Consider the following 25,542-nt stretch of genomic DNA (forward strand, 5'->3'; position numbering starts at 1 on the left):
TTCTCATATACCACGAGAATTAGAAAATCATTAAAAGAGCCGTCATAATTAGTAGTTAGATACCTAGGAGAGGGAGGAAACCAAATACTCCTTTAGTTATATAAATGAGGATTTAAAAACATGTTTTCATGTGAATAGTAATTAGAAGGTAACTTTAAAAAAATGTCCATGTGGGGAAAGGCATTTAAGAAAATGCCCACGTTTTTTTCATTATATATTTAATGTCCACGCCGTTAGCTATTCCGTCATGTATAACTTGTTAGGTATTTTCTAATTGACTTAGTCAATTTTTAACTACCCAATTACATTATTAACCTTCCCCAGTTTCATAAGAAACATATAATCTCCTTATTTTTTCTGTTCCCCTCGTTCTTAAGGAAGGAATTTGGGTTCTCTGAAACTGTAAAGAAGAAGCTTTGTTTCTTAGGTTGTCGGATTTCGATGTATATGCTTTGAATGCGATATGAGACCAATACATCACAGTGAGTTGTATTTCAAGCCATCAGCAGTAGTTCTTCATGACTTTTGTTTGTCAATTACGGCTGAATAAAGATGATTGATTGTGAGTTTAGAGTCTGTATCGATTTAGCATTGATGTATGCTTATTCGATTTGAAGGTGCAGGTAAAGAAGAGGCTATAAATTGAGGCGCAAACACCAACAATTTTCACCTTTTCATCACCAGAAACAGGCTTGGAAAACGTTTGACATAATTCCTGAACCAGTTCTCTTTGCTCATCCATTCCAATTGTTTGCAATACCCACTAATTCATTCCTACCAGCCACCGGAATTCTCAAATCAGAAGGTGAAATTTGATCAAATTTAAGGTGTCAATTAAGTTGGTTTAATTATTTGATTCATATAAATTACAGATGTAATTGATAGTTTAAGTAACTTGCTCATGTTTATCTTTTCATGATCGGCAACTTAGTTTGTTCGTTTCATTTCCGCAATAACACTACTGAAGTTGTCCTGCTAATTTTATCTGCGAATAAACACGATGTAGCTAATTTTATCCGTGTAGTTTCCATTTACTAGAACCTAGATTTGGTATGAACCAAAACATTAAATGAGATTCTGCAGTCGCTAGTATATGGGGCTAGTGGAGCTCCCTAATTGTGCGTATTTGTGAAAGGTGGGGTTCGCTTTGCGGTTGTAGTTAGTGTCCAGATAGAGCTTAGCTACAAGCCTACAACATGAAGGATGATACTGAATATAGTTTCTTCTTGGATTAGATATGTTAGGGGCACTTGTTAATTGATGTAAGCTGTCAGGCACTTGTAAATTGGCTTATTATTTTCATTGGTTGGAGGTAATTGCTATGTGGACATATTGTTACGACTTTGGGTTTGGTTTTCTTTTCCTGGGAAAGTAATCACAAGATATTTGAATGGAGAACCGTGATGTTGGTACTGTTCTTCAATTTGATTTGATTCGTATGTTTATTTTGGAACTTCTTTGGGTAATTCATATGTAAATTGTGGTGAATTGAAAGTGCACATAAAGTGCTTGTTCGAATGCTTGAAAGAAGAAGAGGTAGAGCAGTGAGTTAGGCCGAGTTAACTCGTTCATTATCTGATGCTTTGGAGGGGTATTACGTCTTTTTACAGGGTAAAATGACTGCCACCTAGGCACCAAACGGTGTTAGCCGTTTTTTTTTGAAAAAACGGGATGGAAGGTCAAAGTATCGGCATTAAATATATTACGAAAAAAACGTGGGCATTTTCTTAAATGCATTTACACATGAGCATTTTATTTAAGCTTTGAAGTATGTGATTGAAACAATAACTCTAGTCTATATTACAATTTAACCTCGATAAACGAACAACCTCGCCAACTGAATAATTTGTTCGGTCCCAATTTGGACAAAGAGGCTAAATGAATAACCTCGCTAAAAACATTAACGAATAAATATTTTTGAGTCCTTAAAGGTCTTACGGAAATATAAATGAACAATTACTAAATGAAAAAATAACTAATTCATAGAAAATGCATCTAAAGTTAGATTTTTTCTTTTTCCTTCCGCCTAAAAAAATACATCCCATCCTTAACTCTTTGTAATGCATGCAAATTTATGAATATTTTGTTCGTGTCTTAGCTAGTCATGTTTTATGGTCGTTACCGCTTGAACAACCATTTTTGATGACACATTTGGTATGGCGCTACTATCATCTGGTTCATGATTATTCTCATCATTTATTATTGACTTGATAGCATAGTTCGAAAGACATATCCATCACCATTTCTATATCGTAAGTTAAAAAATGATATTAGTTAATTCTTGAATGGGCGTCTTCTTCTAATTGATCAATTTTTAATTCGGAAACATGAAAGTGTATATATAAACGAAAAACACTCTCTAAATAAATATTCATTTATCAATAAATGAATACATTATTCATCTATCGATAAATAAATAACCTCGCAAACGAATATTTTTCCTAGTCTCAAGGGTATTTATTTATCGAGGTTCAACTACACCATGTTTATAATTTCATGGAATAAAAATTGGACCAGGCAGGATTCCATCTGGAGGTAGAGATGGACATGGTTCCCTGGAAGTAGGTTATTGAAGTTAATTTATCTTCATCCCTTTTCTTTTGTTTACCAAAATTTAAATAGATATAAAAAATACTACAGGCTGTGAGATGCTTGTAAATCTGCCTTTGGTTTTACTTCGAGTTGTGATTGCTTCCTTTGGGTTTTACTTCGAGTTGTGATTGCTTCCTTTGGATTTTATTTCGAGTTGTGATTGCTGCAAATTCTTCATGCCTGCTTCAGCTGAAAAGAGTATTATGGTTGAATTAATATATCAACAACCTAAACACCCAATCACATCTCTCACACTACGTCGAGAGTTGCTCTTACCTTCCCTCCTATTGGCCGGTGAACAAAATCCTCACTCCTGATTGGCCGAAATCAAAATTAGCCCCCTTACATTTCGTGGCCGTTAATTTTAAATCTAATTTATTCGATCTGATGTCCCAAATTTAATCAATAAAAAAAACATGAATTTTTATTTCTATCTAAAGAAACCGATAAAGAAAAGAAGAAAATCTTTACAAAAAAAAACGTGAATTTTTATTTCTATATAAAGTAACCGATAAAGAAAAGAAGAAAATCTTTATAAAAAATCTGTGAATTTCCATGTTAAAAAAAAGTGAATAAAGTATACGCAGAACCAAGAATGAAATCTAAGAACTTCCGAAAATTCTATTCAAACTGTTTTGGCAGGCATATCTTTCATAGGCAGTTAAGTCTAAATTTAGCAAACGAGTGATTCTTTAATAGGCAGATAATGAAAATTTCGTGGAGTTCTAAGTTCTGAGGATTCTTCTATGATTGATGGTAACATTGGTAAGTAAGTAAGTTTAATAAGGTAGCAGAATAATCCGTGAATGGTTAAATATATGTGACAAGTATTCCTTGATACCAAAAATTTCCTTTGGCGTCCGTGTATATGAACTATAAAGTAATCGAGGAAAATCCAAATTCTGTTGTTTCCCAGTCGTTTCTCTCTTCTATGATTGTGTCCAGGTACTAAACTAATTTAGGGTTTTTCTTCTGGATTCAAAACCGTATATTGCATCTCGGGTTTAAGATTAATCCTTAGAAATTTAGGTTGTTTTTATCGTTCGGTTTGGTTTGGTTTTATTGATTTGTAGGTTTAACCATTTTTTCGGATTTATGTTTGAATGTATGTTCTAATATGTTATTGATTTCCTCTATTACTCATTTTTATCGATGTTACAGGTGATAATATGTTCTAACATGTTATTGATTTTTTTTTTAGCATAATCTAATTTTTGTTCTTTAGTACTTATACAGTTATTTATGTTTGTTTTCTGATTTTAAATAAGTTCCAGTATTGTGGCGTCTGAAAACGTTTTATTAGCTGTGCCAGGTGCCAAAATTGTATATAGTTATGCTTTTGCTCATATTAGAACATCACATCTTGCAGCCCTATTTTTCAGGTGTTGATATATTCTATAGGTGTTTCTTCTTCGAGATCTATTGGTAGTAACTTGAGATCTGTTGATTTTTGTTTTTCGCTAATCTTTTGTTTGTGTTGAATCTGATTTTTGCATTTTCACTACCTGGTGTTTCTTTTGAAGAAGATACAAAAGAAAACCATATGGAATTTGTATCCTAATGTAGTGATTTTTCTACTTTTTGTTCTCATGGCACTATTGCTCTTTCTTGATGAATATATAGCAATTCAGAACATCAAGGAGCCAAGGTATTTAAAAAATAATATTAGGTGAATAGAGCTTGAAATAATAGTCGGTAACAACTCTTGTTGTTGTTGTTTTGAAGGGTGCAAATAGATGAAATTTTTTCTTTAAACTGGTGCCGTCGTGTGGAAGCGAGCAGATTGTGCTAAAGGTTACTGATATCAAAAAAAATTGTGGAGTTCAGGTCGTGTATAATGCAAAATTTTGGTGGTTCTTATTTTTTCTTTGTATTTTCGTTGCACAACGCACACAGTGAATATTTTGGTTTTACTACTACTTTTGATTTAGTAAAGGGGAGTTTTGATTGTGTTGCAAATATTTTGTGTCACTTTTATAATTAGTTTGACGAAAATGGTTTTGTTAATGCTTGACATTTTTTGATTTGCAGAGATTAGTAACTGCTTGGATTAAGGTATCTAAAGAAACTCCATCATCAGTGTTATCTTACGCAATTCCATGGCATTTCCTTGGAACGCTCAGCTGCATTCCTTGGAACACTCAGCTGCATTCAAAGGAAGCCACTTATACAGAATTCAGGTTCATGTATGGGTTACTGTTAGACATGGTTATACTTTTAAGTAAAGATGATTGCATATTCATCTTCTAATAATTCCTATAGGTATTTGTGTGCATTTTATATGGTAGATAGAATATGGTAGATAGAGATAGTACAGTAGTTGAAGAGAGAATATACAAAGAGCTTTGTAGAATAATTATAGAGTAGGGAAATGAAAATAATGTTAACCATTATTGAGCCTTGGCCGTCTGCTGGAATCTGCAGAGACCTCCAAAAAAGGAATGGATCAGGTATATTAAAGTGAAAAAAACATCTCTTGCAGAATGCGACAAATTCAACAAGCTTTTCTAGCACCAGAGCCGCACTGAAAATCAACTCATCATTCACCCAAAGATGCTGAAGTAAGTGCATCTGTGTTTTTGTTGAAAAACTATTTCGGAGGAAGTATGGCTGTTTTTTGGACAAGTGAAACAATTTAGAGATAAGATAAGAGCAATACGTTATTCATTATTTGAGGGATAAATCAATGGTCGCCTAATAAAATTCGTAAAGATTACTTTAGTTAAACATTCTAAGAAAGGAGACATCAATGGTAAATTTCGGTTAGCATTCAACTCATTTCTTCGTTATTTTTCTTAATTCAGTTTTCTCTCGCAGTTCTAATTATTCTTATTGCTTATTATTTTTGTAGGCAGAACCATGGTTTTTTCTCCGTTTGGTGTAATGTGTTGCATCTTTTGCTCTGGCTGATTCAGTTGATTTTTTTTTTTTTTTTGCTTTTTGCATTAACTGCTTACTGCGTAGAATAGGCTTTCATTGTTGTTGCCTTTCATCGGGAGTTGCTTTTGCTTCTCAAAACCACCGTTACTCCATAGGTTTATAGAGGGAACGGAAAGTCACACGTGATGAGTGATTGCGGTCAGGATTGCTCCCCCGAAATCTCTCTATGTTTTTGTTGGATGGAAACATCGATGTGTATTAAGCTATGAATTGACGACATCTTTAATTTTGCATTTTTTGTAGGGTTTGAGATGCGATCAGGTTCAGTTGCGGTCGGGGATTCTAGGTATATATTTTTATCTGGGTTGTCTTATCCTGGCTACTACTGCTAACCATGTTCTCTTTAACTTCTTGGTTATTGGGGTATAGCAGAAGCTGCCAGGGCGGGACAACTTAGTGGACATCACATGAAAAACTAAGGAGTGATTCGAGCTGTTGCATTTTTTTTCTCTGCTGTTTGTAGTTAACTCACGAGGGAAAACAATCTTCACCCAAGTTGTGTCATACCATTGTAAGGTATTTATACAATCCAAAGAAAGATCCAATTGGCAACAAAGTAACGTAAGGTATTTGTTCTCTGCTGATTTGAAGTCTCTACAATGCAAATGTTTCGTTTATTTCTAATTTGTACCTAATTTTGCCGAATTGGTATTTAGCCATTGGTATACATACTCAGCGGATTAATCAGTTTGTTGTGTTATTATGAAGTGTTGGTTTAACTACGGAGGGAGAGGAATAACTTCAAAGGAAGAGGAATGTAAATACAGAAAAAGTATTGTTGCATTCAACCATGTTGTCTCGAGTTTCTATCTTTAGCAGAATCGGTGAAGAGTTCGACAGATTCTGAGCTCTATTTAATTAGCAGAATCAGTGAAGAGTTTGACATATTCTGAGCTCTATTTAAGTGGGAATTATAGGATTGCTAAAGTCAGTGCACAAATGATCATTGCCTTCTTGGTAGATAAGATTTTTAGTGGTCTCTTAAGGAGTCTGGTAAATCCAAGAATTTCTGATGAACATTTCTCTGTTCCGAGGCTCCAACCACCTTTATAACTCTTATGTACTCGCTCAAGTGAAATGTACTCAGACCGACTATTGCTCAAAATCATTCGATTCGTTTTTGGATTTAATCCTTGAAATAGACTGGCAACTAATCCAAGAATTTCTGTTGCACATTTCTTTGTTCTGCGCTCAAGTGAATGTACGTAGACCGACTACTGCTCAAACATATTAGCCTTATATAAAATAATCGTAGTTGTTCCTATTCTCTTTAGTATACCTAACGGTTGATTGATTTTTTTTTCGTTAATTCGTCATCGCATGTTTGTTTTAAGTTATGATTGTGTTCTAATTTTCTTCCTTGTGCAGGTAAGCTTTTTATTCAAAAGAATAAACAACAAAATTTTGTTCTCTTGGTAAACCCTAGCCCTATTATTCCTATATTTGTTTATGCTATTTTTTAATCTCTAAATTTAATCTCTAAATCTTGATGGAGTATGATACATTGCTAAAGAACATAGGTACAATCTTGGCAGATGGTTTTGGATTCTTTAGATCAAAGAATGAAAAACCACGTATTGATTTTTTGGTCATTTGGCAGTGTAAAGGATACTGCGATGATGTGATGATTGATTTATACAGGTAGCGAATTCAAACTGATATGTGATCCTTAAAAAGAAATAGAGAATATGCTGACTGCAGAAGAAAGTAATTAAGTACCATGTTATGATATGATGGGTTCATATTCACATGCTTAGTTTTCAAGGATATATTGTTCTCACCATGTTTTCATATGACAGTAGAGGTTAGTCAGTTTGGTTATACCAAAAAAACACGAGTTTTATTAAATTTGGATCAGGAAACCCTCTCATAATTCTAAAACAGTCAATCGATTGTCGTAATATTTTGAAATACATAAAACTACCCATACCATCGTTTGTCGTCTTAGATCAATTGGCAGAGCGTGTGGCATTCTGGCCCAAGGATGTGGGTTCGATTCCCACAGATGGAAACCAGTTTGAGTTTGAGGCTAATCAACAACAATCATTTCTACTTAAAAGTTAAAAACTACTTAAAATTATAAGAATTATAACAAACTAGACCAAATAGCTCATATACAATGCAAGTTTTGTTCTGTAGGTAATCATACAACCACTTGTGCTTTGTTCACATAGTGCAATGTAGTACTACTCTCAAAACTTTGTTTTTGCTTTGACTGTCTTTGATGTCTCTTATGCTTACTCACTTTGGGTAGCCCTTCCATTTTCATGTACCAAAAGGCTGCAAAAGCACAAGTCACGGGAAGGCCACCACACCTTTCTGTGAACTGAAGGTAGAAGGCAAATAAGTTAACTAAGGGCGAATAAGATGAATCTAGCCATGCTTGCGAACTGGTGTTGGAGGTTTGGCCAGGAGAAGAACAGGCTGTGGTATAGAATTATAGTTGATAAATACGGTGATAATTTCTCAATCTGGATTCCAAATCAAGTCAAATCTGCACACGGTGTCTCCTGTTGGAAAACAATAGCAACTACAGCCTATTTGGTGAGTACGAATTCAAGATTAATTATCCATTCTGGTGCAACGATGTCCTTCTGGAATGATATCTGGAGGGGAAATTCTTCTATTTCTTCATCTTTTCCAGCTCTGTACAAAATCTCTACAAATAGAGACGCAAAGATGGTTGAAATGATCTCTATGGATGGAAGCTGGATGTTCAGTTTTAAACGTAATCTCTCGGGTTCAGAAGCTAACTCTTTTGCAGAATTGTTGATGATGATTGGAAACAACCCACCAGCTCTTGATGACCTTCCAGACACAAGGCGTTGGTCTTTGCGCAACTCGGGAATTTTCACAGTCAAATCTCTCTATTCTAAACTCATTGCAGACTATGGTGTTCATGATTTTCCCCATAACTTTGTATGGAAGAAACTTATACCTCCTAAAATCAACTTCCTAGTGTGGTGTTTAATCCATGAGAAGCTAAACACCATTGACATGATGCAAATAAAGGGTATTGACATTTATAATTCCTGCGTTCTGTGCGGTGATGACATTGAATCAGGATCACATCTTCCTGCACTGCAAAATAGCTCATAGAGTTTGGTCTTCGGTGTTACCAAAAGAGGGTTGGTCTTTGATAGACGCATTTATGTGTCTAATTTGTCCTCAATGTTTCGTATTGTTAGTACTCGTTTTCGTCCTTATTATGGTGTTTTGTGTGTTTGTAGGTATTTTTTGGAAATAAATATTTTTGGAAATTTCGGCTCGAAAAGTTGCCCGGGGCACCCTTGGAGGACACGTGTTATTCGGACTCTCACCTTTGGTCAAGGGGCACCTCAATTACTAAGGGGCACCTTCTTTGCTATTCGCACCCCAGCTGTTGGATAAGGGGCAACCCTTTCTTCTTCGTTTAAATTTGTTTTGGCGGGAAATTTTCATTCTCAAATTGTGGATTTTTCGACCGGAATTTGGAGGGGTTAGAGGTTAACTCAATCGCTGAAACTTCATGGGTAGACGTGATATGACAATAGAAAGCTGGTATGGGTGTTCGTTTGAATCAGAATTGGCTCAATCGTGTCATGGAGTGAAACAGAGCAACACGTATCCGAGAGAAGTATTTCACGGATTTTCCCAAGCTTTGTTGTTCTTTGCGTGTGCTTAGAAGGATCCAGCCACCAGTTAGGCAGTGTCAGAGATAAACAAGGAGAGTTTTGCAGCTCTATACGCGTGGAGAATCAAATCAGGGAAGAAATATTCCCGAATCTTGCATGGATATATTCTTGATTAACTGCCGGATATATTGGAGTTATGAGGAGTAATCCGGGGTCCTGTCGAGTATATATAGAGTCTCGGGGAACCACAGAGAGGGGATGGAGAGTTAGGGGAAGAAAAGAGAGGAGTTTGATCGAGTTGCAGAGTAGGTCCTGCTGCTGCAGAAACCCTAGAAGACGAAGAACATTGACCCACAGAGAGGGGATGGAGAGTTTGAGCAATAATAATGATTTTTGAGCGTGTTTCCAACAACATAATGAGCTAGACCACATCACTGGGACAACGGAGGAAGCAACTTTTCATGATTGTGGTAAATGAATTAATTCTTTTATTGACTTTTTGCATATATTTAATTGCTTTATGATTTCTATTAATTATTTGTTATTTTGTTAGATGCCGCATGCTTAGTTCTAAATACTTTAGATGCGTCATGCTTTTAACTTACAAATAATATTTTAAGAAATCTATTTTTGGCAAAGAACTAGAGTCACAACTTCTTTTGTTTGAGCTATATTGTCTAGAAGTAATGACTGAACCACAACAATATGAAAAGTAGTGGAATCTCGAGTCCCGGTCTCTCTTCATCCTGTGACAAATTTTGTAAATATATATTTCCTTATTTTCTTTATTAAGTCTTAAAACAAATTCTCAACAAATCTGAGTGAACGAATCATCTTACTACAACATCATTGAAAAAAATCCATCAATTTTTGGCTCCGCCGACGCGGATTTGTTTATAGATTTGTTTTTAGGTTTTATTTTATTTGTTCTTTTTTACGCGTTTTGGTACTTTTGTTTGCTTTCAGATTTGGAGCTAAGCTAAAGAAAAAGAGAAGTGCTGAAAAGAAAGGCGAAGCCCAAAAAGGAAAGAAAAGAGAAATCCAAAAGGAGTGAAGAAGAAGATTTTGTAAATAATTTTTATTTCATTTTTTTAGAAACTGTAATTAAGTTTTTTATTTTTGTAAAGTTTTATTTTTTGACATTTTTATTTTTGGACATTGGACATTTTTATATTTTTATTTTTTTAAAACCCTACGGAAGGGTACTTTTAAATTAACTGTTTGTAGAGAAGGACGGCGCCTCGGCCCCTCGGGTTCGTACACTGACATTGGAGTCGTTGACCCGAGTCGACTTCAACGGTTCATCCCCCGTCTGGAACGGGAGGTAAGAATTATAAACACCCGCGAATCCCCTGTCAGCGGGTTTACTGGATGATTTTTATGCTTATATGTTGAGGACGTGAAATCGGATTTAATTTTCTAGTAAAGGACAAGGCCTGGCCAAATCAAGATAAGGACTCGGATTTCATCACCGTTTCCTTCTTGCCCGCCTTAGGAAAACGTAACCTACGCGAACCTAATCCTTAAAATTTGGACTAGAACGAGACCGATAGGGTAACGAGCTTAATAGGAAAGTCATTCGAGAAATATTGGTTACTCTTTTAAGCATACTTCGAAGTTCATGATGATTTCTGTGAGTTGAATGCGTGACTGCGCCGCCTTGTAATGCGGTGAGACCTTGGGTATCAAAGCTCCACGCAGCTTCCCTCGCCTCTATTCAACTTACTTTGACTCGGATTGATTCCAGATGGGTTTGCTCAAATTGTAACGAATTCCCTTTCGAAGGATTAGAAGCTGGTCTAGAAACAATCTAAGTGGAGCCATCATTCTTTTTTTTGCTAGATAAAATAGGCTTGTTGTGGTCGAGTCAGCCTTCTTTGTGTTTGTTTAGAATTCCCTTGCAGTTAGGATGTCGAACTGGTATTATAATAGCCAATACAATGAGTATCCGACTGAGCAGCTTAGACATTATCCTTTTTATAACCATAGTGTGAATAGTGATTGGAAACGCGAAACCTTTGAAGGTTATGGTCCATACCATTTTGAGCCCAATTACTATCCACATACCCACAGGTCATACGAGCAAAACAATCCTTCTATTTCTCTAGAAGAGTCTCTCAAGAGTTTCAGTGAGTCAGTACGGAAGTTATTTATGAAAGATACTTATAATATTCTTCTCCCAGAAGAGTCCGTAGAGCGGTCAACTAAGATATCTCTAAAAGAGACCCTCAAGCAATTTACTGAGAATACAAATAGGATTGTGGAAAAACTTGCTCAGGATAGTCTTAATTTCCAGTGTAGTTTTCCCAATACCACCCTCGAAAATAAGGATAGTTTTTATTCACATAATCAAGATGACGAGGTTAGAATTGGTAACACTACTTGTTTTGATAAGGTTCGATCATTTTCATGTTATTATAGTGATGATTATGATGAGGATAGTATTGATGAAGAACATGAAATATGTAGGCATAGTGATCAGGAATTTGTTACTCCGATTGAGCTTTATAATGATAGTGTTGTTTCTAGTACAAATCCAAATAATTTTAATTATTATTCACCTATTCAAAAGGATGAGGATTTGACTAGAGATACCACTGTTTTAGACGATGTAGTTCATGATCCTTTAACCTGCAGTGTGTTGGATAATCCATTATTTGATGTGCCTATCAGTGAATCGGAGGAGGTAACTATGATTAAAACCTTAGTTGATGAGCCTTTATATGAAACTTTATCTGATAATCCTTTATATGATTGTGATGATGGTTTAGATGAAAGAGTTTACCCTGAGAATACTGTTTTAGAATCTAGCGATTTAGAAACACTAGTCTTAGAAGATGATAAACTCGTAGAAATGAGTGAGGATGAACCCAACTTAGAAGAATCTATTGACCATTTCCAGGAATCTGATGACCTAGAAATTAGGGAAGTTGTGACTAGTCTTTCTAGAGACACAGAAAACTCTAAGTTTGGGGGTGATTATCATTCTCCGTGTGCTTTAACTCTTAGAAAATACCCTCCTGTAGGAATTGACATTTGTGCCTCAACCATCTTACAAGATTATCTTCATACACGTTTTCCCGAACCTAATGATGTCCAGAAAGAAGCTCAGTTGTTAGAAACCCATCATCTGCTTGATGTGGTTAACCCAGGTTATGATACCAAGATTGACTTTGTTTTCCCACCAAAAACTTTTTTTCCAATTGTGGGAACTTTTGATTTTAAGATGTGTCGGTTATTAAGTTTTGAGACTAAACCTAATCACTTTAGGATATTAGGGTCGACACATTTTCTTAAGGAAGACCACCTCTTTCATTGTGGTCAGCTGTGTGAGTCAAATCTAATTGACTTAGAGGATCCCCAATTATTCAAGTTGTTGTTATGTGCTTCTAAGTTCTTAGTTGAGTTTTTCCAGACTCTAATACCTGAACCGTATCTTAGCTTTGAGAAAATCCAACCGATGAAAACCTGTTATCTAGACCCAGTTATAGAACCTGAACCTGAGCCACAACTAGATGTAGTTGTCTTAAACAAGGGTATGTTCGGTATCTTTTTGGTCTGTTGCAGTTTCCTCTTCTTGTGGGTAATACTTTTTGATCCAGATGACCCACAGTTATTCCGGCTACTTCTATATGATTCTATGAGGTGACTAATTCTTCCAATGTCTAGCTGAAGACTTTAAACTTAGCACTTCTTGGGAGGTAACTCAATATTCTTGCGACACGGTAATATGTTTCCTTATCTCTTTTGCTTCAAGTGGTAACAGTTTCTCCTTGTTCATGCTTTTAATTTTATCTTTAGAACATTGAGGACAATGTTAGATTTAAGTTTGGGGGTATTTTAGTCGCATTTTTAAAACTTCTAGCGTCACATGGTATCCGGTTAGCTAAGTTTACATACTGTTTCTCACCAAAAAGATAGAAATTGGAATGCTAGAGATAACAATCTATGGAGACATTAGAGAAAAAGACATTGAGATCCTTGAAATCCAGGAGAGAACTTGTTCCTTTTAGAGGGTAACCGTGATGGACCTAACCATCCCTGATGGAAAGGAAAGTAGGTCAGGAAATGCCAGAAAGACAAAGCAACCTCACAATGTAGTCTTAGTTACTGGATTACGACTCTCTCTCAGTAGAAACTTATCATCATCAACAAGCAGAGCGACATCAAAATTTATGAAGAAAGTTGAAGACGTTTAAGGTTTAGAAGCAACAATAGAAAAGAATAATTCAAAAAAAGAAAGTTATAAGAGCAAACGATATAAGTTGTTGAAGTTCATGATACCAAGACATCACAAGTTGCGAAGATCCAAGTTTTAAAGTCCTTCTATCATGGCCATTTAAATTTTTGTCTTGTTATTTTTGTGTTGAAAAAAAAATCAAAAAATAAAAAAAATCATCGTTACGTTTTGTTCAATAAGGCCAAAGGGAAGTAGAAATTTATAAATCAAGCAAGAAATCTAAGAGAATAGTTAATTGTCAAGGTTCTATGAGGTTCGATAGTTTCTCATCAACAGTTGAAAACTGAAGAAGACGTTGTTTCTACTGAGCACTATGAGAGAGTCGAAGAAAGATACATTTGGTTGCTTTGTTAGTCCGCTATCAATCTGGCACAAGATCTTTCTATCACTGGTTTAACTCATCACACGTAATTAGTCCAGCTGTGTAGCAGATGTCCCTATCATCTTTATCTCTCTCCTAATCTTATCCAGCTGTAAATCAGCGAACGCATCTTACAATGTTTATCTAGTTGTGTAGCGGATATCTCTTTATCTAGCAGTGTTGCGGATGTGTCTCCCCTTTTCTTTAGTCAGCTTTAGAGCTGGCACCTTTAATTTCTCTAGCATTCTAGTTACTTGGAGATAGGTTGAGAATATGTATGTCCTCATAGCTCTTTGGATACTTGTGACCAAGTAGAAGTCATGGTTTTGTGGGTACACCTCTGGTAAACCCTCCCGAGATTAACTCGGTTTTATTTTAGTTTTTTTAGTTTTGCTCGAGGACTAGCAAATAATAAGTTTGGGGGTATTTGATAGACGCATTTATGTGTCTAATTTGTCCTCAATGTTTCGTATTGTTAGTACTTGTTTTCGTCCTTATTATGGTGTTTTGTGTGTTTGTAGGTATTTTTTGGAAATAAATAGTTTTGGAAATTTCGGCTCGAAAAAAAGTTGCCTGGGGCACCCTTGGAGGACACGTGTTATTAAGACTCTCACCGTTGGTTAAGGGGCACCTCAATTACTAAGGAGCACCTTCTTTGCTATTCGCACCCCAGCTGTTGGATAAGGGGCAACCCTTTCTTCTTCGTTTAAATTTGTTTTGGCAGGAAATTTTCATTCTCAAACTGTGGATTTTTCGATCGGAATTTGGAGGGGTTAGAGGTTAACTCAATCGCTGAAACTTCATGGGTAGACATGATATGACAATAGAAAGCTGGTATGGGTGTTCGTTTGAATCAGAATTGGCTCAATCGTGTCATGGAGTGAAACAGAGCAACACGTATCCGAGAGAAGTATTTCACGGATTTTCCCAAGCTTTGTTGTTCTTTGCGTGTGCTTAGAAGGATCCAGCCACCAGTTAGGCCGTGTCAGAGATAAACAAGGAGAGTTTTGCAGCTGTATACGCGTGAAGAATTAAATCAGGGAAGAAATATTCCCGAATCTTGCATGGATATATTCTTGATTAACTGCCGGATATATTGGAGTTATGAGGAGTAATCCGGGGTCCTGTCGAGTATATATAGAGTCCTGGGGAACCACAGAGAGGGGATGGAGAGTTATGGGAAGAAAAGAGAGGAGTTTGATCGAGTTGCAGAGTTGGTTCTGCTGCTGCAGAAACCCTAGAAGACGAAGAACATTGACCCACACAAGCAGTCATTTATGCTACAGTGAATACGACAGTCGCAAGACAGTCTTATATGCTACAGTGGTAACGACCCACATCCGAGGGTCGTAGTTCTCTAGTTTGTAACAAATATAATTGTTACAAACCCGGTTTTGAATTATTTCTCCCTTTTCATCATTTGTAAACACCCTTTGAGCAATAATAATGATTTTTGAGCGTGTTTCCAACAACATGATGAGCTAAACCCCATCACTGGGACAACGGAGGAAGCAAATTTTCATTATTGTGGTAAATGAATTAATTCTTTTATTGACTTTTTGCACAGATTTAATTGCTTTATGATTTCTATTAATTATTTGTTATTTTGTTAGATGCCGCATGCTTAGTTCTAAATACTTTAGATGCGTCATGCTTTTAACTTACAAATAATATTTTACGAAATCTATTTTTGGCAAAGAACTAGAGTCACAACTTCTTTTGTTTGAGATATATTGTCTAGAAGTAATGACTGAACCACAACAATATGAAAAGTAGTGGAATCCCGAGTCCCGGTCTCTCTTCATCCTGTGACAAATTTTGTATATATATTTTTCCTTATTTTCTTTATTAAGTCTTAAAACAAATTCTCAACAAATCTGAGTGAACAAAACATCTTACTACAACATCATTGAAAAAAATCATCAGTCTTGGGCAATTCCAAGAAACATGAAGATGCTTGCTCTTGGCTGGCACCAAGTTCACTTCACCACGGCAGGGAAATTACTTTGGGATCTAATTCCAGTTGCGGTAATCTTTACCATTTGGACAGAACGTAACAGGCGCATCTTCGAGAACAATTACAACTTCAAGACAGATTCTGATCTTTGTATTGAGGCCAAGTCCATGATCCTTGCTTGGGCAAATGCATCGGGTCAAAGAGTTCATCTGAATTTTTCAAGCGCCGTTCTTCATAATTGGGATGCTCTTTTTATGTAATTGTATTGTTTTCTCATTTTTTCTTTTAATCTATCACTGGTAGAACTCCTCTGTAAATTCCTCTAATCTTAATATATCTTCCATTCTTATCAAAAAAAAAAAGTTAACTAAGGGCGCAGAAAGCAAATGCGTTTTTATTTTGTTTGTAGGTTTTATGTTCAAGTAGGAATAAAGCACTTGCGAAGGGTGATTGATACATTTGACAGGGTTAAGGTCACGCTGCGTAGCATACCAGGTAACTACAAGTATAATTTACCTTCTCTCCTCCACCCGTTACTTATTAGTAACAGTTACTGCTGAATTACTTCTCATTCAGGAAATGCCCAGAAGGAAGGAAAGAGAGTTTCGAGGATCCATGACAACTAATGTAGAGATCGATGCCATGTGATAGAAAAAAAGGGATGATATAAAATATTTTTTACAATTGAGGAAAAACATATCAGCTTGAAACTTGAAATGGTTATAAAGTGAGTTTTAGATGAGTTTATGTTTAGAAAGTTCTGATGTGCTAATATAGATGAGTTTATGTTTAGCTCAATTTCAGGTGATCGCGTTTGTGCGTCAATGAGAGCAATACGATTTAGTAGAGTTTTTATTTTTGTAGGGCTACCCATATTTTTAAATTGAGTTAAACAGATGGTAGTACTTCACTTATTATTACAAGTATATGTTACACTGGTATTGCCTGATCGTCATTACATTATCGCACGTAGAGGATTAGCAATCAATCTGCATTTTACAGGTTATCAATTGTAAAGATGAGATTGCATAGTATTTGACTGCATAACCAGTCTTTTCAGCTGAATACCACTTGCAGGCCCTAAAGACATTATTGGCTTCTTGCCCTCAACTTCAGGTCTGTAACGTGTTATCCATGGCTCTCTTATATTCATTTGAAAATTTAATTTTCCTTTTTTTTCCCCTATTTTGAACAAGGGTCGAATTAGGTGTAGATGATGAGGCACAGTGGAGGGACAAGGTGTAGTTACACACAGTGAACTTTTTGATTTCTTTGGCACAAGGAAGAACTTTGTTTTTTCATCTTCGCATTCATTTCATCCTGTTTATGGGTGAAAATCGTTTCTGCCGATTTTGGTAATTTCGGTAGGTGAGTGTGAAACAAATCTAAACCCTAAACAAATGTACTGCACGGGAGTACTTTAGATTCGAGAGATCAATCTATATAAATCTGGCCTAAACCAAGAAATGGTTATTCCATATTTGCTTCGGTCACAAAGAGGAGGAGAAGGGCTGGTTTAGGGAGGGAAGCGAAGAGAGTGTTGAGACCAGAACAGTTCTGGAAGAGTAGCACTTGACTTGTATCAGAAGGTGAAAGCTTTGAGAAAGCTAGCAAAGTTTCTTTTCTGAGTGTTGTATTTCTCCGTGACCAAAAACTTGTCTTTTGGTGGAAATAGGTGAGACCTATTTATACAAGTCCAAGTGAAACGTACTCTGGCCTCATAAGAAAAGAAACGGATGAGTTAAATGGGAAGAGGTGGTAACGCTTGGTATTGATGGAATTTGATGGAATTGATGTTCCATAATGAAAGAGCGTTTCACCATTGCTTCCTGCATTTACTAACCGTTTTATTCTTAATACACTGTCTTGAAACGGGCATTTGTGTATGCCGCACGCTGTAAACCGCCAAACCAAAACCGTAAAGAGCATCCCCCAGTTTCTGACATGTATTGATGTCTCGAGTGTTTTCGTGGAAAACGTGTAGCATGTCGCTGGTGTTTGATAAGTTGAGCTTGAGAGACGTGCCGGCTCAGTGGCGACCTTCGACGGCCGAGATTTTGCATCTTAAGAGGAATCGTGGCCTTTGATGTAGGCGCGGCATGCCAAAGTGCAAGGGTTGCACGGCATGTGCCAATGGATTGTGTGGAATGCCTTGGATGTAGGTTGCGCATCGGCTGCAAGTGGCAATGCCAAAATGCAAGTGTTGCATGGCATGTGCCAATGGTGCGCGTAGCGGCTTTGGCCTTGGGTTTGCACGGCTTGGCATGCCAGGTTGCAAGGATTGCATGGCATGTGCCAAGCGCGCGTGTGGCGGCTTTGGCCTTGGGTTTGCACGGCTTGGCATGCCAGGTTGCAAGGGTCGCTTGGCATGTGTCAATGGTGCGTGTGGCGGCTTGGCCTTAGGTTTGCACGGCTTGGCATGCTAGGTTGCAAGGGTCGCTTGGCATGTGCCAATGGCGCGTGTGGCAGCTTGGCCCTAGGTTTGCACGACTTTGGCATGCTAGGTTGCAAGTGTTGTTTGGCATGTGCCAATGGCGCGTGTGGTGGCTTGGCCCTAGGTTTGCACGGCTTGGCATGCTAGGTTGCAAGCGTTTCTTGGCATGTGCCAATGGCGCGTGTGGCGGCTTGGACCCTGGGTTTGCACGGCTTTGGCATGCTAGGTTGCAAGCGTTGCTTGGCATGTTCCAATGGCGTGTGTGGCGGCTTGGACCCTAGGTTTGCACGGCTTTGGCATGCTAGGTTGCGAGTGTTGCTTGGCATATGCCAATGGCGCGTGTGGCGGCTTGGCCCCTAGGTTTTCACGGCTTTGGCATGCCCTAAGTTGCAAGAGCTGCTTGGCATGTGCCAATGGCGCGTGTGGCGCAATGATTGTGCAACTCGGATTTGGCACGGTTGTCGTGAAGCGCAATGATTGTGCGGCTCGGATTTGGCATGGTTGCTGTGAAGCGCAATGATTGTGCGGTTCGAATTTGGCACGGTTGCCGTGAAGCACAGTGATTGTGCGGCTCGGATTTGGCACGGTTTCCGTGAAACGCAATGATTGTGCGGCTCGGATTTGGCACGGTTTCCGTGAAGCGCAGCGGTTGTGCGGCTTGGTTTTGGCATGGTTGCCATGATGCGCAGCGGTTGTGCGGCTTGGTTTTGGCATGATTGCCATGATGCACACCGGTTGTGCGGCTTGGTTTTGGCATGATTTCCATGAAGCGCAATGATTGCACGGTGCGTGCAATTGCTATGTATTGCGTGATGGTTGCACGGTACGTGCATTCTGGCATGTTTGCCATGCTCTTGCGCAGTGATTGCGCGGTATGTGTGAGTGGCATGATTGCCATGCTTTTGCGCAATGATTGCACGGTACGTGCAATTGCTATGTATTGCTTGATGATTGCACCGTACGTGCATTTTGGCATGTTTGCCATGCTTTTGCACAATGGTTGTGCGGTATGTGTAGACTTAGGGTTTCGTGTGTCGAAACCCTAGTTTAGTATTTGAAAAAGGATACCTTGGTAATTTTTACATAAGTACATTAAATGGTCTAGTAAATATGTTTAGTGTTACCGGTGACGTCATGCTATACGTAAGGTTTTACGATTTTACCCCTTGTCTAAAAACCACCATCAACACATCCTCATTCTCATAGTAATTTCCTTCTCCTGATAAATATTTACAAGTGGTTTTACAGGTAGTTGTAGTTGCAGAGATTTGGGGAAGCTCTAGGTGGTATGGCCATAAAACTTTCGAATGATCAGTACGAAAATAAAGGCATGAGGCATGACGGTTAGCTATGAAACTCCCAATTGTGCAGCAATGGCTAAGAAGCTATTGGGTAGACAAATGTTTATCAGGGTATCTTAGAAGGTACGATTTCAGTTATAATGTTTCTTTTTCCGCTTTTGAATCTACTGAAGGGGGCCTAACTTGGAGCGGCCTTTTGTGTTTTTCTTTAATGAGTAGCGCATGCTCTCTATATAAACTGTTTTTCTATGTGCAGGTGTTGCTTGCATTGGAGATATTGTAATGTTCGAACAAAATACTTACTTACGAATTGTGAGCTTTTAAACTTATAAACTATCTATCTTTTGGCACAATTTGAATCTTATCAATTCCACAACCATAATATACTCTTGCTTGCTGTTTTCTAATATAAACTATCTAGAATTGTAGCGAGTTGTATTGTAAAAGAAGGATGTTTCTGCCAAGCAGCAGCAAACATTTACGTTGCCATTTCAGTAAAACTAAGTAATAATATTGGCTAAAACTTGGGGACTGTGCACATTGATACTACTCTTCTTTGCTGGATTCAATCAGATTGAAGACGTATAAGGTTTTAAGATTTCTTTTTTGTTGTTGCAGTCAGTTTTACTTCACAAAGCAATATGGTAAAGAAGATGCTAATGGCTAAATGTAGGACTTTACGTGAGTGTGTCATATGTGCAGGTGTTGCTTGCATGGGAGATATTGTAATATTCGAGCAAAATGCTTACGATGTGAACACGCAGATTAATGTCATCTGAGTATTCACAAACAATGCGCGCAGACTCATGATAATACAGTAAATAGGCTGCGCCTGAAGGGAATGGATTGGTTATGTTGAATCCTTGACTCAGAGTTCTAATACTCTTCCTCGTCTCATCAACTACAATCATTGTCCTTGGCTCATACAATAAGATAAATAGTGGACGAAGTATAAAATGTACGAACATGATATGCCATAAGTAACGAATTGAATATATAAAGTATAGATGTATGAACATAGACGAAACAATTAACTTATATGATTCTCACTCAGATCTCTGTCTCCGGGATTGGGTTTTTCATTATATGTGTGAGGGTTACAGAAATAGTTGAATGACTTTGAGACCAATATAAGCCTGCGTAGCAGGAGGAACCTCACTTACACTTTCTCTATTTCTCTGTCTCTCTCCTATTATCTTCTCAATGTTTCTTCCTCCCCTCTTCACTTGGGAGAGAGGGGTATATATAGGGTGGTTACATGGGGTCCACTTCTGAGGCCCGTTATAACCTTATCCTCTTGTGTCTTGTGACGCTTACGCAGAGGTCTTCGTGTTCTTGGTCTTCTCTGCGTGTTCCGTTTGAATATTCAGTGCTATCTGCACTTCCTCCACAGGCTGACTGACACGTATGCTGTTTGAGGGTATTTAATGCGGGTAGTTGAGATGTCTGTCCGCGGTAGACAGTTGTCCTCTGCCCCTGTCTTGTCTGCGTCAGTCTGACTATCCTCAGCCGTAGATCTTAGATCTTTCTGGGGATAGGATAAAGTGAATCTTGGGATATCCTTCAGTGCTTCGCAGTGTTCTAGTGCTTCCGTCTTCCTCGATCCTCTACCGTTGGATCTGGTGGGTGGCGACGCTATCTTGATAAGGCGCGTCTCTTGGCTGTCCACGTGTGATATCATATCTTAATGTTCTCAGCCGCATGTCCTCCACGTGTGTCTTCGTGGACACGTGGCGGAAGATGAAATGTGTATCTACAATTTGCCCCTTTTCATCCTACTGGGCGGTTAGTCGAAGTGGAAAGAAAAAACGTGTTACTGTCTTCATCTTCTCTTTGTTATTTTCCTAGATATTAGGGCACGTTCCCCACTATTTGCAATAACTTCTTCTTGGGTAGTGGGGCGGTTTTATTTCTCTTTGTTACTCTCTTCATCTTTATTATTTTCCTAGATTTTAGGGTATGTTCCCCACTATTTGCAATAACTTCTTCTTGGGTAGTGGGGCGGTTTTATTTCTCTTTATATATATATATATATGAGAAGGAATATGGAAATTCTCTAGTCATAAATTTCATTCCTTCTCTTTCCTCGGAACTTTTGTTTTCTGCTTTTGTTTCCTTGTTATTAATTGTTGCTGTTGCTGTTGTTGTTTTTGTCTTTGTGTCTGCTACTGTTGTCGTTCCTCGGAGCTTTTCTGCTGTTGCTATTGTTGTTCCTCGAAGCTTTCTTTACGACCCTGATTTTTCCTTTATAGGTAAGTGGTTCTACTGTGTTTGATTATCTTTTGAAAAATATGTTCGTTTTTTGTTGCTGCTATATGTGTTTGTGATGAAGAACATGTATATAGATGTGTGTATGATTGCCCCTGTTCGTCATTATAAACAGTAATAATATCTTCCTTCGTGCATGGTTGCCCCTATTTGTTATTTCCTCTTTTTATTTAGGTTTTGTTCTTATTTTCCATCTGGTTCATGATTATGAAGAACTGGATAAAATTGGGTTTTTTGATTTTCGTTTTGTATCCGCGGAAATCTGAAACTTGTTTGTGTACTACGCAGACATGGCTGATCATCCGCGGGTTTCTTATCAAACTCCGCCGCCTAGTCCGCGTACATCTCCTCCGCGTAGGGATCCTGATGTTTCTCCGCCTGGTGAAGGTTCGTCTAAATCTTCCCAAGGTGATGCCCGCGGTCATAGGGTTTCGTCTTCTTCTGGTCATAGGCGCTTAACTTCTAAGAGGAGTGAGTCGCATAGAGGGAATAAGCAGAAGGGGGACCGGCCAAAAGAGACTCCTGTCTCCCGTTATGCTGTTTCTCGTCCCTCAGCTAATCCGCGTGATGATCCTAAGAGAACGCGGGATGTCCTACCTCTTCGGTCAGTGGAGCCTCCTTCCGCGTCTCACCAACATCCTCTACCTCCCCCTCCAGTGTCTCAACCCAAGGGGAGGTCTTCGAAAGAATTGATTTCGAAGACTGATGCATCTAAGGTTCAGCCTAAGAGAAAAGCTTCTGATAGAAACCCTTCGAAGGACTTTGCGCCTGATCCCGTGGAGGAGGAGGATATTTCTCAGGAGATACGCAGCGTCGCTGTTGGGGAGAAGAAAGTGACCTTCAAACTAATTGATCTGGAGGTTTTCAAGGAAAAACATGGTCTTAAACTATTCGATGTTCGTTTTTACGCTGCTGATGATGATATTACTATGAGATGATATCGACGTATAAGTTTGATGAATTTCATCTGTTGACCACGGTGAGGGCCTTTGAAGCGGGTCTTATGTTGCCTTTGGACAAGTCTGGGGATTCTTTTTATTATGATGTGTTGGCTGGTCGAAAGGGTTATTCGAAGAACACACAGTGTCTCTCTATTTCCCAACTTCATGGGAATTATCTTCGTGCACTGAGGGAGTGTTATCTTCGGAGCAAAGGAGAGACAATGATGACTCTTTATGTTCCCAACCCTGAGGAAAGGGAGTGGTATACGCCTGAGAATCTTAACAAGTCTTTCGGTGACTATGTTAACAGTCGGAATCGTAAACTGTGGAGTGTGAGTCTTCGGAATATTGCCGCTCCTCGTGGTAAGATCCGCCTTCTGAGTGAAGTAAGTGGTTCTAAGGTGAAGTACGTCCCGTGTACGGAGAATTCTACTAACAAACTGGTGTTTCCTACTCGTGTGCGGATCAAGCGTGATCATGACTATGAATGGCACACAACTGTTATTGAGGTTGTTGGTCCCTGGGCTTGGGGGTGGGTTCCAGGTCCGCAAGGATGGCGTCCTACCGCAGATAGCCAGATACGTACATCTCCTCCTGCTCGTTATGGGAATTTCCTTCCTTGGCTTTTGAATTTTGAGGGCATGAATTTCCAATATGCCCTCGATGTTGTTGATGAAGATGACGAAGAGAGTTCCGATGTTGATCTTCAGGCGAAGAATGTTGCGGTTGTCAAGGTAAGATTTCTATATGCCTTATACTTTAGTTGAGGCAGTTTTAATTCTTTTCAAAGTCAGGGATTTTTATTCTTGTGCCTTGTCTTTTTAGGCGAAGAAGAAGAGGAGGATAAATCCCAAGCAGTCCACCACCGCAACAATCGAGGAGGCGAAGGTTTATGAAGAAGTTAACAGTTCTGTGACTGAGCTTGGCGAGGATGAAGATGTGTCTGACATAGAAGAGCGTACTGATACATCCCCTCCCGGACATGATGATGATGAATTTGTTGAAGGGAATACTACCGCTGGTGGCAGAGGTATTGGTGGTGAGATTAATCCCGCAGGGTGTCATGATGCTGGTGCCGAAGCTAATCCTGCGGGTTGCAGTGATGCTGGTGATGATAGCACTGGCCTTGGTGATGAGGGTGCTGGTGGTGAAATTCCTGCTATGTCTCAGGAGTTTTCCTTTGGTCGGATTTATTCTGCGGAGGATGGTTTTGACATAAACGCTGCCCTGGGCCTGGCTTCTGAGTTCAATCTGCTTTCCCCCAATGATGATTGGGATGTGGTTGGTAATTCTAACAAGGTGGACGGAAAGGGTAAGGGAGTCGTGGATGCTAGTGATGTTCCAGAGGGGAGCGGTGCTAGAGACCTTTCAGATTTGGACGCAGGAGTAGCCTCGAACTCTTCGGGTGCTAAATTCACGGACGTGGGTAAGGCCTCGGTTGGGTCTTCTGGAGATGATTTTCCTCAGTCACTGATCCTGGAGGGTGACGATGCCATCTTAGCTTGGTTTAAGAAGAAGAACTTGATGTTCGTACCCAATCCAGCTCCTGTGGTGGAGGGTGAGAAGAGATCTGACGCCTATACCCGTAAGATGATGCAATTATCTCCCGAGGACCAGGTTGCAGTAGCGTGGGATAAGAATCTTCGGGCCTCGGAGGCTGCTCTAGTAGTCGACGCTCCCTCGACTGTTGCCGATATGATGGCGTTGGCTGATGGGTATCAGTATGGATTTCCCCAACAACGGATGTTAGAGGTGAGTTCTCTTATCATTTTTCCTGGTATCAGTTTTTAGCAATTTTTAGAGTCAGGGTGTTCTAATCTTCTGATTCGCAGATGATGAGGAGTGAGCACTGCAATCACATGTTGTACCAGTTTTTTAAGGCCAAATCCCTTAAGTTGGAGGCTAAGCTTCGTCTTCGGGAAGAGGAGCTTACTGCGGCTGAGACTGTCATCACTGATAGGGATAGGGAGATATGTGAATTGAAGAGTCTCCTCAAGGCTAAGGAGCAACAAGGCAAGGAGGAGGAGAAGCTTCGTAATGATCTTGCTATGGTTCGTAGTGAGTTGGAGGAGGCCAAGAAGAATTCTTCTGCTGTTACAGGTTTGATTATCTGTTCTCTTCCTTGTTGTTGTCCTTTACCGTGATTAGTGTTTTGTCTGAGTCTCCCTCCCCCACCCTATCTTCAGTGGGTGGAGTTCATGAGTTAGTATGGCTTCGGAAAGAGCGGCAGTGTCAGAAATCTCGCATCGCAGAGTTGGTAGAGAAGATAAAGAGCGAAGTTGATAAGTGGAATGCTCATGCCGATGAACATAATGCTCTGGCAGACAAGTGGCGGGTCAGACGAGTCCAAATGATTGATTTGCAGAACCAATATAACAATGATCGTCGTTTGTTTGATGGAACGTTGTTATGGACGCGTGATAATCTTCGTGAATCTCGAGAACAGGTCTCATCATTGGAAGCTAAAATCAATCTCTTGGAAGAAGAATTGCGTCAAGCTCGTTCTTCTCAGTCTTCTGATGTTAAAGATTACCTTCAGTGTCTTGCTAGGGAGAGAGATGACGCTAGGGCTGAGGCTGGTGCTCTTAGCAAAGCTTTAGCTGCGTCTAAGGATGATGTGGTACGCCAAGCTGAGGCTGAGTGGAATCTTGAAGTAAATATGTATCGGCTCAACAAGGGTCTGGAGGGTTTAGACAATGAGGCCAATCATCTTCGACACTTGGATTCAATGAAACAGGTAGAATTAGATGCAAGTCAGTACGCCCTTTCAACCCTTCAAGCGGATTATAAGAAGTTGTCAGATGAGTATGATTTTCTTGGTGAAGCCCGTGATGCTGTTGTTAACGAATATGAAATAGCTTCGGCGAGAGTCGAAGGTATATGCTTTTATTATC

General features: G+C 39.0%; 2 long non-coding RNA genes across 13 annotated transcripts; both read left to right on the forward strand.

The window, feature by feature from the left end:
• Nucleotides 1–368: 368 nt before the first annotated feature.
• Nucleotides 369–914, forward strand: LOC113353855. The gene is made up of 2 exons (XR_003361575.1): nt 369–482; nt 618–914. It is a non-coding gene; the product is annotated as an uncharacterized LOC113353855 (long non-coding RNA).
• A 2,237-nt stretch (nt 915–3,151) lies between these two features.
• Nucleotides 3,152–9,444, forward strand: LOC113348943. Of its 12 annotated transcripts, none has more exons than XR_003359827.1 (10): nt 3,152–3,357; nt 4,318–4,419; nt 4,624–4,778; nt 5,017–5,670; nt 5,776–6,098; nt 6,241–6,733; nt 6,901–6,947; nt 7,068–7,173; nt 7,812–8,660; nt 8,763–9,444. It is a non-coding gene; the product is annotated as an uncharacterized LOC113348943 (long non-coding RNA). The 12 variants fall into 12 exon arrangements; XR_003359832.1 differs by lacking the exon at nt 8,763–9,444 and adding an exon at nt 4,216–4,240 and having other exon boundaries at nt 7,812–8,727; XR_003359835.1 differs by lacking the exon at nt 8,763–9,444 and having other exon boundaries at nt 7,812–8,076; nt 8,177–8,727.
• Nucleotides 9,445–25,542: the final 16,098 nt, after the last annotated feature.

The sequence above is a fragment of the Papaver somniferum genome, chromosome 2 (genome assembly GCF_003573695.1).
Source record: "Papaver somniferum cultivar HN1 chromosome 2, ASM357369v1, whole genome shotgun sequence".
NCBI classification, from domain to species: domain Eukaryota; kingdom Viridiplantae; phylum Streptophyta; class Magnoliopsida; order Ranunculales; family Papaveraceae; genus Papaver; species Papaver somniferum.